Source organism: Oncorhynchus nerka, linkage group LG24, assembly GCF_034236695.1.
Source record: "Oncorhynchus nerka isolate Pitt River linkage group LG24, Oner_Uvic_2.0, whole genome shotgun sequence".
In the NCBI taxonomy this organism is placed as follows: domain Eukaryota; kingdom Metazoa; phylum Chordata; class Actinopteri; order Salmoniformes; family Salmonidae; genus Oncorhynchus; species Oncorhynchus nerka.
In genome coordinates, this window is record NC_088419.1 from 35,052,465 (window position 1) to 35,064,526 (window position 12,062).

At 42.7% G+C, this 12,062-nt stretch overlaps 1 pseudogene; it reads left to right on the forward strand.

Moving 5' to 3' along the window:
* The first annotated feature begins 2,789 nt into the window (after nucleotides 1–2,789).
* LOC115107495 (26S proteasome regulatory subunit 4-like) lies at nucleotides 2,790–9,014 on the forward strand (annotated as a pseudogene).
* The last annotated feature ends 3,048 nt before the right edge of the window (nucleotides 9,015–12,062 follow it).

The window sequence follows — 12,062 nt, forward strand, 5'->3', positions numbered from 1 at the left end:
AAATCCTCCTTCACTCACGCCGCCAAACATACCCTCGTAAAACTGACTATCCTACCGATCTTTGACTTCGGTGATGTCATCTACAAAATAGCCTCCAACACTCTACTCTGCAAACTGGATGCAGTCTATCACAGTGCCAAGCCCCATACACCACCCATCACTGTGACCTGTATGCTCTCGTCGGCTGGCACTCGCTACATATTCGTCGCCAGACCCGTTGGCTCCAGGTCATCTATACGTTTTTGCTAGGTAAAGCTCCAGTTTATCTCAGCTCACTGGTCACGATAACAACACCCACCCGTATCACGTTTTCCAGCAGCTTTATCTCGCTGGTCATCCCCAAAGACAACACCTGCTTTGGCCGACTTTCCTTCCAATTCTCTGCTGCCAATGACTGGAACGAATTGCAAAAATCGCTGAAGCTGGAGACTTATATTTCCCTCACTAACTTTAAACATCAGCTATCTGAGCAGCTAACCGATCGCTGCAGCTGTACATAGCCCATGTGTAAACAGCCCATCCAATCTATCTACCTCATCCCCATATTGTTTTTATTTACTTTTCTGCTCTTTTGCACACCAGTATTTCTACTTGCACATCATCATCTGCACATCTATCACTCCGGTGTTAATTTGCTAAATTGTAATTACTTGCTACTATGGCCTATTTATTGCCTTACGTCCTCATGCCATTTGCACACACTCTAAGACTTTATTTTTTTCTATTGTGTTATTGACTGTACCCTCTTTAATTCCCTTTGTAACTCTGTGTAGTTGTTTGTGTCACACTGCTTTGCTTTATCTTGGCCAGGTCTCAGTTGTAAATGAGAACTTGTTCTCAACTAACCTACTTGGTTAAATAAAGGTGAAATAAAACAATAAAATTGTCTGCTAAGTTAAGCATTATGTTAGCTAGCTAACAGTACTGTAGCTCGTCTTCCATTGAATAAAGTTACAGTGTTGTTTGCCGGTAGCGGCAGCTAGCTTTCATGCTGACACCCCAGTCATTAAATAAATAGCTGCGATTACTAACTTAATCATCCTAAGCATTTAGTACTCCATGTTGAGTCTGTGGTCAACTCAAATAACCCGTCAGCAGCTAAATAGCTGAAGTAACGTTAACTAGCTAGTTAGCCAATAAAATTTCCCAACACTAAGTCTTGTTCAACCTCTTATGGCTCTTGCGAATTTTCGCAGCTTTTTGTTAAAAATCGCGCAACATTTCAGCGCCCTGCTACTCATGCCAGGAATATAGTATATGCATATGATTAGTATGTGTGGATAGAAAACACTCAGACGTTTCTAAAACTGGTTAAATCACGGCTGTGACTATAACAGAACGTGTGTTTCATCGAAAAGTGCAGGAAAATCTGATCACTGAGAATGGGAAAATATATCCATGCGCCACTTCAACCAATTGTTAAAAGTGACCCACATTAAATGGGGCCGAGGTTGCAATACCTACAGCTTCCACACGATGTCAACAGTCTTGTCATTTGTCTCGGATTTGTTTCTTGGTCAAACCGAAACAAGGCAGCCGGTTTCTTCCGGTCTCCGACAGGATGTTTTGGTTGAGAAATATCCGGACATGATTTCAAGACGTGGAGCTATTGAATACACATCGCCCCGTGATCATTTTGATAGATTATTAACGTTTACTAATACCTAAAGTTGCATTACAAAAGTATTTTGAAGTGTTTTGTGAAAGTTTATCGTCGACTTTTTTAATTTTAAAAAATGACGTTGCGTTTTAAAACGCTGTTTTTTCCTTGATCACACAGTCTTCATAGATCGATATCTAGGCTATATATGGACCGATTTAATCGAAAAAAATACCCAAATAAATGTTTATGGGACATCTAGGAGTGCCAAGAAAGAAGCTCGTCAAAGGTAATGAATGTTTTATATTTTATTTCTGCGTTTTGGGTAGCGCCGGCTACCGCAAAATCTGTTGTGTTAGGTGACGTTGCAGTATTTTGGGGGTACATGCTATCAGATAATAGCTTCTCATGCTTTCGCCGAAAAGCATTTTACAAATCTGACTCGGTGGATAGATTCACAACGAGTGTAGCTTTAATTCACTACCTTGAATGTGTATTTTAATGAAAGTTTAATGAAAGTTTGAGTTTTATCAAAAACTATAGGTGGCGCTCTGAAATTCCGCTGAGTGATGTTCCTGCATGGGAACAGTTTTCTGCGTCATCCTTAAGAAGTTTTAAACAGGATATCTAGCTAGCTAACTTAGCTAATGTGTTGTGTTTATCATTTCAGGATCAAAGCCAGAGTGGGGGCCAAGGAGGAGGCAAGAAGGATGACAATGTGAGAAGGACATGGCAACAACCAGAGCCTCTGACAACCACATCTCCTCACCTGGATCTTTCAGATGTCTGTGTTAACCTGTTTTATTCTACTGTCACTAACCATGTAACCATACCATATGTCTATAGGATAAGAAGAAGAGTTGGGAAGAGGGCGAAAAAAAAGCAAGGGACCTAATGCGGCTAGCAAGCTACCTTTGGGTAATGCTGTTATGTCATCTCACTTAGGACAAAGAATCTCTCTTTAAAACGGACCCATCGGCTCAATATCTAGTATCTGTCTCTGCATCATTCCTAACTCTCTAGCTATGTCATTTCTCACTCACTCGCTTGCCAAGAAAAACTATATTGATAACGTATTGTATCTCCCTCTACAGTCACCCCTCACACCCACTGCAGGCTGAAGCTGCTGAAGCAGGAGATGATCAAAGACTACCTGCTGATGGAGGAGTTTATCAGGAACCAGGAGTAAATGAAACCCCTGGAAGAGAAACAGGAAGTACTGAACATGGAGATATATAATACTATATTACATATAATGCTATATTACTTTAAACCCCAGGAGGAGAAACAGGCGGTACTGAGTAGACCATCGAGATACAGCTAACTGACAAAATAAAGGAAACGCTTGAGTAAATGAGGGATGCAAAGTGTATTGAAAGTAAGTGCTTCCACAGATATTTGGTTCCTGAGTTAATTCAGCAATTAACATCCCATCATGCTTAGGATCATGTATACAAATGCTGGGCAGGACATTGTTTTGGCTACCCTGGCAATGCCCCCATAGGATGACAATGCCCCCATCCACAGGGCACGAGTGGTCACTGAATAGTTTGATGAGCATGAAAATGATGTAAGAGCCATATGCCGTTATGTTGGTTTTTCCTTTATTTTGGCAGTTATGTGTGTGTATGTGTATGTATATATATTTCTGCTCCGTACTACTCAACCACTAGGTACTGAAATATACTGAACAAAAATATGAACAAAGCATGCAGCAATTTCCAAGATTTTACTGAGTTACATTTCATACTGTCTGAAGAAATCACGAATGGCACGACAATGGGCCTCAGGATCTCGTCACAGTCTCTCAAATGCAATTGTTTTGTCCGTAGCTTATGCCTGCCCACACCATAACCCCACTGCCACCATGGGACACTCTGTTCACAACGTTGACATCAACAAACCGCTCGCCCACACAACACCATGTGATCTGCGGTTGTGAGACCGGTTGGATGTACTGCCAAATTCTCTAAAACAACGTTGGAGGCAGCTAATGGTAGAGAACACTCAATTCTCTGGCAACAGCTCTGGTGGACATTCCTACAGTCAGTATGCCAATTACACGCTCCCTCAGAACTTCTGTTGTGTGACAGAACTGCACATTTTAGAGTGGCCTTTTATTGTCCCCAGCAGAAGGTGCACCTGTATAATGATCGTGCAGTTTAGTCATCTTCTTGACAGGCCACACCTGTCAGGTGGATGGATTATATTGGCAAGGGAGAAATGCTCACTAACAGGGGCATTTGAGAGAAATATGTTTTTTTGCAAATGGAACGTTTTGCCAATCTTTTATGTCAGCTGATGAAACATGGGACCAACATTTTACGTGTTGCGTTGATATTTTTCCTCAGTGTATATCTGCTCTGTACTACTCAACCACAAGGTATGAACATACGCTGAATGTACTGAACATTAAGGACACCTGCTCTTTCCATGACATATGCTGACCAGCTGAATCCAGGTGAAAGCTAGGGTCCCTTATTGATGTCACTTGTTAAATCCACTTCAATCAGTGTAGACGAAGGGGAGGATGCAGGTTATAGAATGATTTTTAAGCCTTGAGACAATTGAGACATGGATTGTGTATGTGTGCCATTCAGAGGGGGAATGGACAAGAGAAATGATGGAAGTGCCTTTGAACAGGGTATGGTAGTGGGTGCCAGGCGCACCGGTTTGTATGAAGAACTGCAACGCTGCTGGGTTTTTCATGCTCAACAGTTTCCCGTGTGTATCATTAATGGTCCACCACCCAAAGGACATCCAGCTAACTTGGCACAACTGTGGGAAGCATTGGAGTCAAGGTGGGCCAGTTTCCCTGTGGAACGCTTTCGACACCTTGTAGAGTTCATGCCACCGAATAATTGAGGCTGTTCTGAGGGCAAGGGGGGGGGGGGGGGGGGGGCAAGTCAATATTAGGAAGGTGTTTATCTGATCAGTACTACTCAACCACAAGGTACTGACATATCTGCTCTGTCCTACTAGTGCTGAGCGATTAGTGCTTTTTGAGGTTGGTTCAATCATTTTGGACATTATATGCATTATGTGGGTTGAATGCTGTAACAACACAGAATAAAACAATGAATGATGGCAGTGACATTACTGCTTTTCACTTACTAACCATTTATTCACATTACTTTAAAAAAATATATATATATATATATATCAGTTTCTGTGTATGTTGCATTTGTTTTTATTTGATGACTTTATTATTTCATTCCAAGTCATCTATTCTTCATAGTGCTGGTGCCTATGCTGTCTGACAAAATCACTATTTTAGTAGTTCTTTCAAGTAAATAAGGCATACTTTTTTTTAATGACTGCTGAATGCCAACTATCGACCACTTAGAGCATGTATTTTCAAGTAGAGATACCTTTGGAGGCAACTGCCCTCTATCCCTCTTGTCTTCTCTCTCTGTCCCACACTAACCTAACGTAGCGGGCTTCAAAGAAACACACAGGCCGGACTAGTAGGCGTGCGATACATTATGGTTGTTGTCAATTACCAAGTTTTCTGCGCTAAACTATGTAGAATATTGGCCTGTTGGTAACTCCTCCTACCACATCGCACAGTTCGGGCTTGATCTGATTTATCTCTAGAGAAACTGCACATTGTGCGCATTAAGCTCCCAGAAAAAAAAGGAACGAAATGGAATTCAAATATTTGAGCCGACTTCGGTCAATTAGTTAAAAATATATATATTTAAAAAATAACTTAAATGTTGGTTAATCGCTCAGAACTATGTACTACTCAACCCCAAGGTACTGACATATAGCTGTTAGGTACTACTCAACCACAAGGTACTGAGATATATACACGTAACTGCCAAAATAAAGGAAACACCAACATAGAGTGTCTTAATAGGGTGTTGTGCCGCCACGAGCCAGAACAGCTTCAATGTGCCTAGATTCTACAAGTGTCTGGAACTCTATCGGAGGGATCTTACACCATTCTTCCACGAGAAATTACATCATTTGGTGTTTTGTTGATGGTGGTAGAAAACACTGTCTCAGGTGCTACTCCATAATCTCCCATAAGTGTTCAATTGGGTTGAGATCTGGTGACTGAGACACACACACCCTTTAAACCCACGAGGCTCCTTTGAGGCCCCCTTTCAAAGTCACTGAGATCTCTTCTAGCCATTGCAGACAAAATAATGGGCAACTGGGCATTTTTATACATGACCCTAAGCATGATGCGATGTTAATTACTTAATTAACTAAGGAACCACACCTGTGTGGAAGCATCTGCTTTCAATATATTTGTATCCTTGACAGTCACCTTTCTGTGCTCTATACTACTCAACCACAAGCTACACAATACATATTTTATAGGGCTTTTTGCACTACTGAGCCCGAGTCAAACCGAGCTGTACTGGGCTGGCGTGGTTATGCATCCAGCATAGGTGCTGGAAACGTACTGAAAAGGACAATGTGGGAAAAAATATCTAAATCGGCATAGTTTGGTTCGGTCAGAACAATAGTGTGAAAAGGGTATAGGTTTCACGCACTAACTGTGGATACGAGCGTCTGCTAAATGACAACAATGTGTCCAAGGCAAATTTCATTAGTTTGGTGGGAAAAGTATTTATTATTATGTTTGGGTTGAGTAGTGAGTGACGTTGACTGACTCTGTCCCTATTCTCTGATCCGTGTCTGTCCTCTAGGTCCATGCCGTGATTGGTGTCCTGATGGACGACACTGATCCCCTGGTCATGGTGAGCAAGGTGGAGAAGGCCCCTCAGGAGACCTGCGCTGACATAGGAGGACAGGACAGCCAGATCCAGGAGATCAAGTTACAAGAAGAGGACTCCACTAAACGTCATACCTTGTAACTGCTTAGTAAGTATTTTAAGCATTTTATCCGGAATGAGATGAGTACCACGTTATGTACCTAGCCTATACTAGACTCTCTGGACACTCTCTGGACAGCCTGTAGTCATTCACTGTTTGTTAGGATACCGGTATCGCGATTCCAGATTTTCCTTGGCAAAAAAGAAAACACGGAAGCATACAGAACTCTATGGTCCTTTTTTAAAAACCTACTTTATGTCAAATATTGTGTGCTATAGCTTGCAAAATAAACAAACGTGACTCTGGGGGACAACGTACGGCTGTTTTCTTTCCAACATTAGGACTGTTTTCCTAAAATAATTCAGTCTGCTTCTGACTGTGACGCTGTTGTTCTGTAGGAGTCCGTGGAGCTGCCCCTCACCCACCCTGAGTATGTGCATACCTGTGCCTGTTTGTGCGTCTCTGCCAATATGTTTGTGTGCCTGTGCTTCTCTCTGTGTGTTAGGTAAGATCCTGCTGGCCAAGGCGGTGGCCAACCAGACATCAGCTACATTCCTGCGTGTGGTTGGCTCAGAGCTGATCCAGAAGTACCAGGGAGACAGGTCCAAGCTGGTCCGAGAGCTGTTCAGGGTGGGCCGAGGAACACGCACCATCTTATCGTCTTTATCGACGAGATAGACACCATCGGCACTAAACGGTACTTACTACAACCACGTTCTTAAAATATGTCATTCAAATCATTTCTGTTTAACAATTAAGTACCTTACTGTAATAGTCCTGCTCTATAACACACGTTTCTATGTGAATTTGGTCAGGCCACCCCAAAAGTTACATATTGTAGCTTTAAATGATAGGAATGGGCATAGCAAGGTTGTTTAATAGCTCCACCTTGCCCTCCGATTGGCTTGGTGAAAGTTGAACCATTTTGCTTAGACCAACCAAATCCTCTTAGATATTGACAATTACTGGATCTGACTTGTTGATTTGGGAATGTGCCAACTACTGTTTCTCTTCCCTTTAGGTGTGACTAAACGTTGTTTTTCTCTCCATGTGTAGATATGAGTCTGACTCTGGAGGAGAGAGGGCGATCCAGAGGACCATGTTGGAGCTGCTCAACCAGCTGGACGGTTTTGACTCCAGAGGAGATGTCAAGGTGATCATGGCCCCCGACAGGATAGAGACCCTAGACCCTGCATTCATCAGACCTGGTAAGACGCTCTCTCTCATGAGTATCTGAGAGATAGAGCCTATTTTTGTATTGTGTATCATATTAAAATCGACCGGTAGAGTGGGACTCTTAGACAGGGATAAAACGACCTCAGTTGAAGTGTATATTGAGGATCAAGATTCTCCTATAAAATGAATGCAGATTCATTTCCTCCTTCTGAGCTCCATCTGTGGAACTGACCTCTTGACCTTGAGCGAACAACGGATGGAGCTCTCAGAGCACTTTACAAGACTCCGATTTAAAGGAAACAACATTCACTGAAGCCATTTGAGCAAGGCGTCTTTCTTTTCTTCCCACAGTGTTGAGTCAATGTCAATAAGTATTCTGTTCTAGAATCAGAATGAGTAGAACCGAACGGCCATTCCCTCGCTTTGATATTCCATGCCCCTCACCCCCTTCCCTGTGTTTTTTTCCAGGTCGTATTAACAGAAAGATAGAGTTCCCTCTGCCTCATGAGAAGACCAAGAGGAGAATCTTCAACATCCACGCCAGCAGGATGACTGTAGCCGACGACGTCCCCCTGGACGACCTGATCCTGGCCAAGGATGACCTGTCAGTTGCTGACATCAAGATATGGATGTCCAGGGTTTCCTCTACCACAGTGGTCCTCAACCTAGGTACCTGGTCTATCTGCATGGTCATTGGGAAGACTCATAAGAGCATAGGCCATGGCGATACAGTTACCCAAAAGAGTGTTTTAAAAAACACTGCATTACCACTACTAAGGTGGGGTAGTCCCCCTATCTAGCACTGTTGCCCCTTGCCTGCCAACAAAGAGTTGGCCTCCATGGGTTTCAACTGCTTTAGGTGTGTGGCTTTAGGAATGTTTGCAGCCACTCTAGGGAAAACATGATTCTCAAACGTCCTCGAGCTAAACCAGATTTAGTATATTTGACTTGACTGTGCTGCCCTCTAGCGGCAGTTCTTTTAAGGTAAATCCTGAACGGATTCTTCTACTTCCCAGCAATGCTGGGCCTTTTTCGGCTACTTTCAGAATGCCTCCCTCCTTCCTTGAAGTCATGGATCTGTGAGAGTTAAGTCTAGGATCAGGTCTTCCGTGTCCATATATTCTTATTCATTATGACATAAAAGACTAAACTGATGCTAGATCAGTACTCCTACTCCCAAGACTATTTGTGAATACAGGCCCTGATCTTTTGAGGCTGACCTGAGTTGACCTTTCTCCTCTCTTTCTCCCCCTCCTCCAGGCGATCTGCACCGAGGAAGGCCTCATGGCCCTGAGAGAGCGCAGAATGAAGGTCACCGACGAAGACTGCAAGAAGTCCTCTTTGGACTTCAGGAGGGTACGCCGAAGGGCCTGTACCGCTAACCCCGGACCTCGGACGTTTAACCCCTGACCTGTACCCTGTCCGCGGTGTGAGAGAGCTTTGATGTATTTCGTTGCATGTTACGTTTGGCTTCCTTTCCAGTTGTCTACTTTAACTTCATGAACTCTGACGATAAATACAAGAATTTGAATGGGAGAGAAGTGTTCTTATTCCTCGTTCCGTGTAGGATTACTCTCATTTCCCTCCGTGCTCCGTTTAGTACAGGCAGTGTCACGTAGTCAGTTGTCCTCAAGTTTGGTCTTCATCGGAGAAGCCTGCAGATCTAAGCTAGAGTAGAAGTAGTGTTCAATAGCGTAGTCTGTATCATACCCACGTCTGGGTTCCATAACTGGTTCATCAGCCCAAGTAACAATCTTTCTATGTTTATTTTGCGGAAAATGAATCCCATTTGATTTATTCCGCTCAATCACCATCTTCCAGTAGTATTTAGACTTCAGACAACACTTGTACATACTGTTTATACAGATGCCCTGTTTCTTCATAGTCACACTTAAGGGATATCACTCTATTCCTCTTGGTTGCAGAGGTCTGTCTGATTCCCAAGACAGAATAACGGAACTAAGGAGGAGGATGCAACTCATGTCCTGATGCTGAAACTATTGTATCCCTCTTTACTATCTCGCTCCCCTCTTTCTCTTTGCTTAAAAGAAGACCTCCATTAATAACAGGAATGTTCCAGTATCTCCCGCACACGACGTCGTTTAGGAGCCCCCCCAGAAGCAGTCACCCGGACACACATCTAAATAGTGCCTCACATCACTTCTGTCTGTTTTAAATAGGAAGTGTAAGTATATCGCTTTGATATGAAAAAAAGGCATGTTATACACGTGCGTGCACACACTGGAACAAATCAGCTCGTCCGAATCCTTCCGGGCCTCTCAGAAGCTACTCATTTCCAATCCCCATTTCAGTGATTCTCCCCTATGTTCACCCCTTTTCCAGTACACTGAGTTTAAGAGCACAAATTAATCTGCTTTTTGTGTGCCGTTGCGCAGCTGCAGTTCATTTGACACGTGAGACGCAGAGACGCAGCATCGATTGAATCCTCTTGATGTGGGGCCATGTATAACTTTGCATTCAGCAGAACGCTCGCTTAGCCCATACAGTTTCGTTGTGGGATTAAGTGAAAATGCCGCACGCAGCACTGATCACTCTCCATGTCATCCCACTTATTAACTCTGTCACGCAGTTCAACTGCAACGCAGCGCACATTGCAGCACATTCAGCAAACCCGAAGAAAACTTGAAATCAAGCGTATAGCGTATAGTAGGGCCAGAGAGACAGGATAGGAAGGAGGGGAAAGGAAGGAGGGGCGAATTGTAATGAGCCATTTGGCCTGCCAAGGATAATATCTGTTGAGGATGTCTGAGCCACACCATGCATGCCAGCATTAGAGACTGTTGGTAGTTATAACTACTGGTTATTACTGTGTAATAAAACATATGTAATGTGGGACGGTCATATAATAATAAAGGCTAACCTTGTTTCCATGTTCTGGTACATATTTATTCAAATTTTACCATTGAACTGAGATTTGATTGACAGGCCCACTGTTGACCTTTCAGTGATGTCTCAGTCAACTGAGGAGGCAAAGATCCTGGACATATCTGAGGACTTCTCTTCATAGTCATTGACTTCTAATGTGTTGAGGGTGACTTTAACAACCTCCGTTGCAGGCAGAGACTTCTTAAAGACTTCATAGATTATTCAAATACTTTAATGTTCTGACAGACAGAAACTGATTTGGGTTTGCAACTGGATTTCTCTGTGGCCAGAGGGAGAAGCATTCTCATCATTCACCACTAAGTGGCGCCAACAGTGCGTGTTTTTATAATAATCGCACTGACAAAATAAACTGGACGGTGAGAATAGGCCGGTCACAGTTCTTGGACAACGACTATCGCATAAAATCTGATATTTGTTTTCATCAATCGAACCCAATCATTTACTCAATTAAAAACTACTGTAACCTATGCTAAATCCTGAAATAGCTTTCCTTGAAAACATTTTTATATTTAGCCTTATCAACTCTTTATCAAAGCAACAAATACAACATACTGTTATGAAGGCAAAACTGTTCAAATAAAATTTAGAGAGCAGTGTTGCAGCTTTAGCCCAATTACATTTATTTACACCACCGCAACCATGCTCCACTCTTAAATTTCGCGTACATTCAGAAGTACTTTCTAGTAGGTTGCATATCATCCAATGAAAATACTTGCACCTCCCAGCATCGAGTCTCAGCAGCATGTCAGACCGATAGATCCTCTCTTCTGTCACAAAATACTGACATTTCCAAAGCTTTCAGTAAACCATAATTACATACCCATCTAGAACAAAATCTACAGGATTAAAATGTGCCGTTTGGACAAGCGACGGCCCTAAATCGCATTTGTTTTAACTTTGTTATATTTATGGGACTCCCATCAAGCACTACTGCCTGGTGCAATGCAGATCCGACCTAGCCAATAATTGTGGCCAATACATAGTGTGTAATATTGCGGGTCTGCTCTAACCAATCAGAGGCAGCGTCACATAAACAGCGTTGCAAAATTCTCCAGCGTCAGGTAGCGTCTTCATACACCAGTAGTATCCTTCCGCTGCAGTGAAATAGTTCAATGTCCAAGTTCCGTGCTCCTAGAGTAGAGATCTAAGTTTAGTTAGATTTTATGGCCCTTCGATTTTATGGCCCTACAGTATCATAGATGGTCATAAATGATATTAATGCGGAAAGAAGGTCTCTATTATTCACTGACATATTTACTGTAGGGTGATACATTATGATTTTGCAGCAAAATAACATTAAAGGGTGTTTGGAGGTTCGACTATAATCTATCCTCATGCTTGAGTTGTCGTCAACCAATATGGGCACAGGTATCTATTACTGAAGGAAAACATTTATAGCTAAATGGTTATTTAGACTTGGATGAGATGTGCCTATAATGTATAGCCTATAGTATAACACAAAGGGGCCTATCTACAATGACCCTGATGGTGTTTAGAATGTTCTTGGCTGTTGTTGCCCCTGGTGTATGGAGAGTTGCACCTGCTAACAGATCAAAGGTATGTGTCACGTGCTTCGTAAACAACAGGT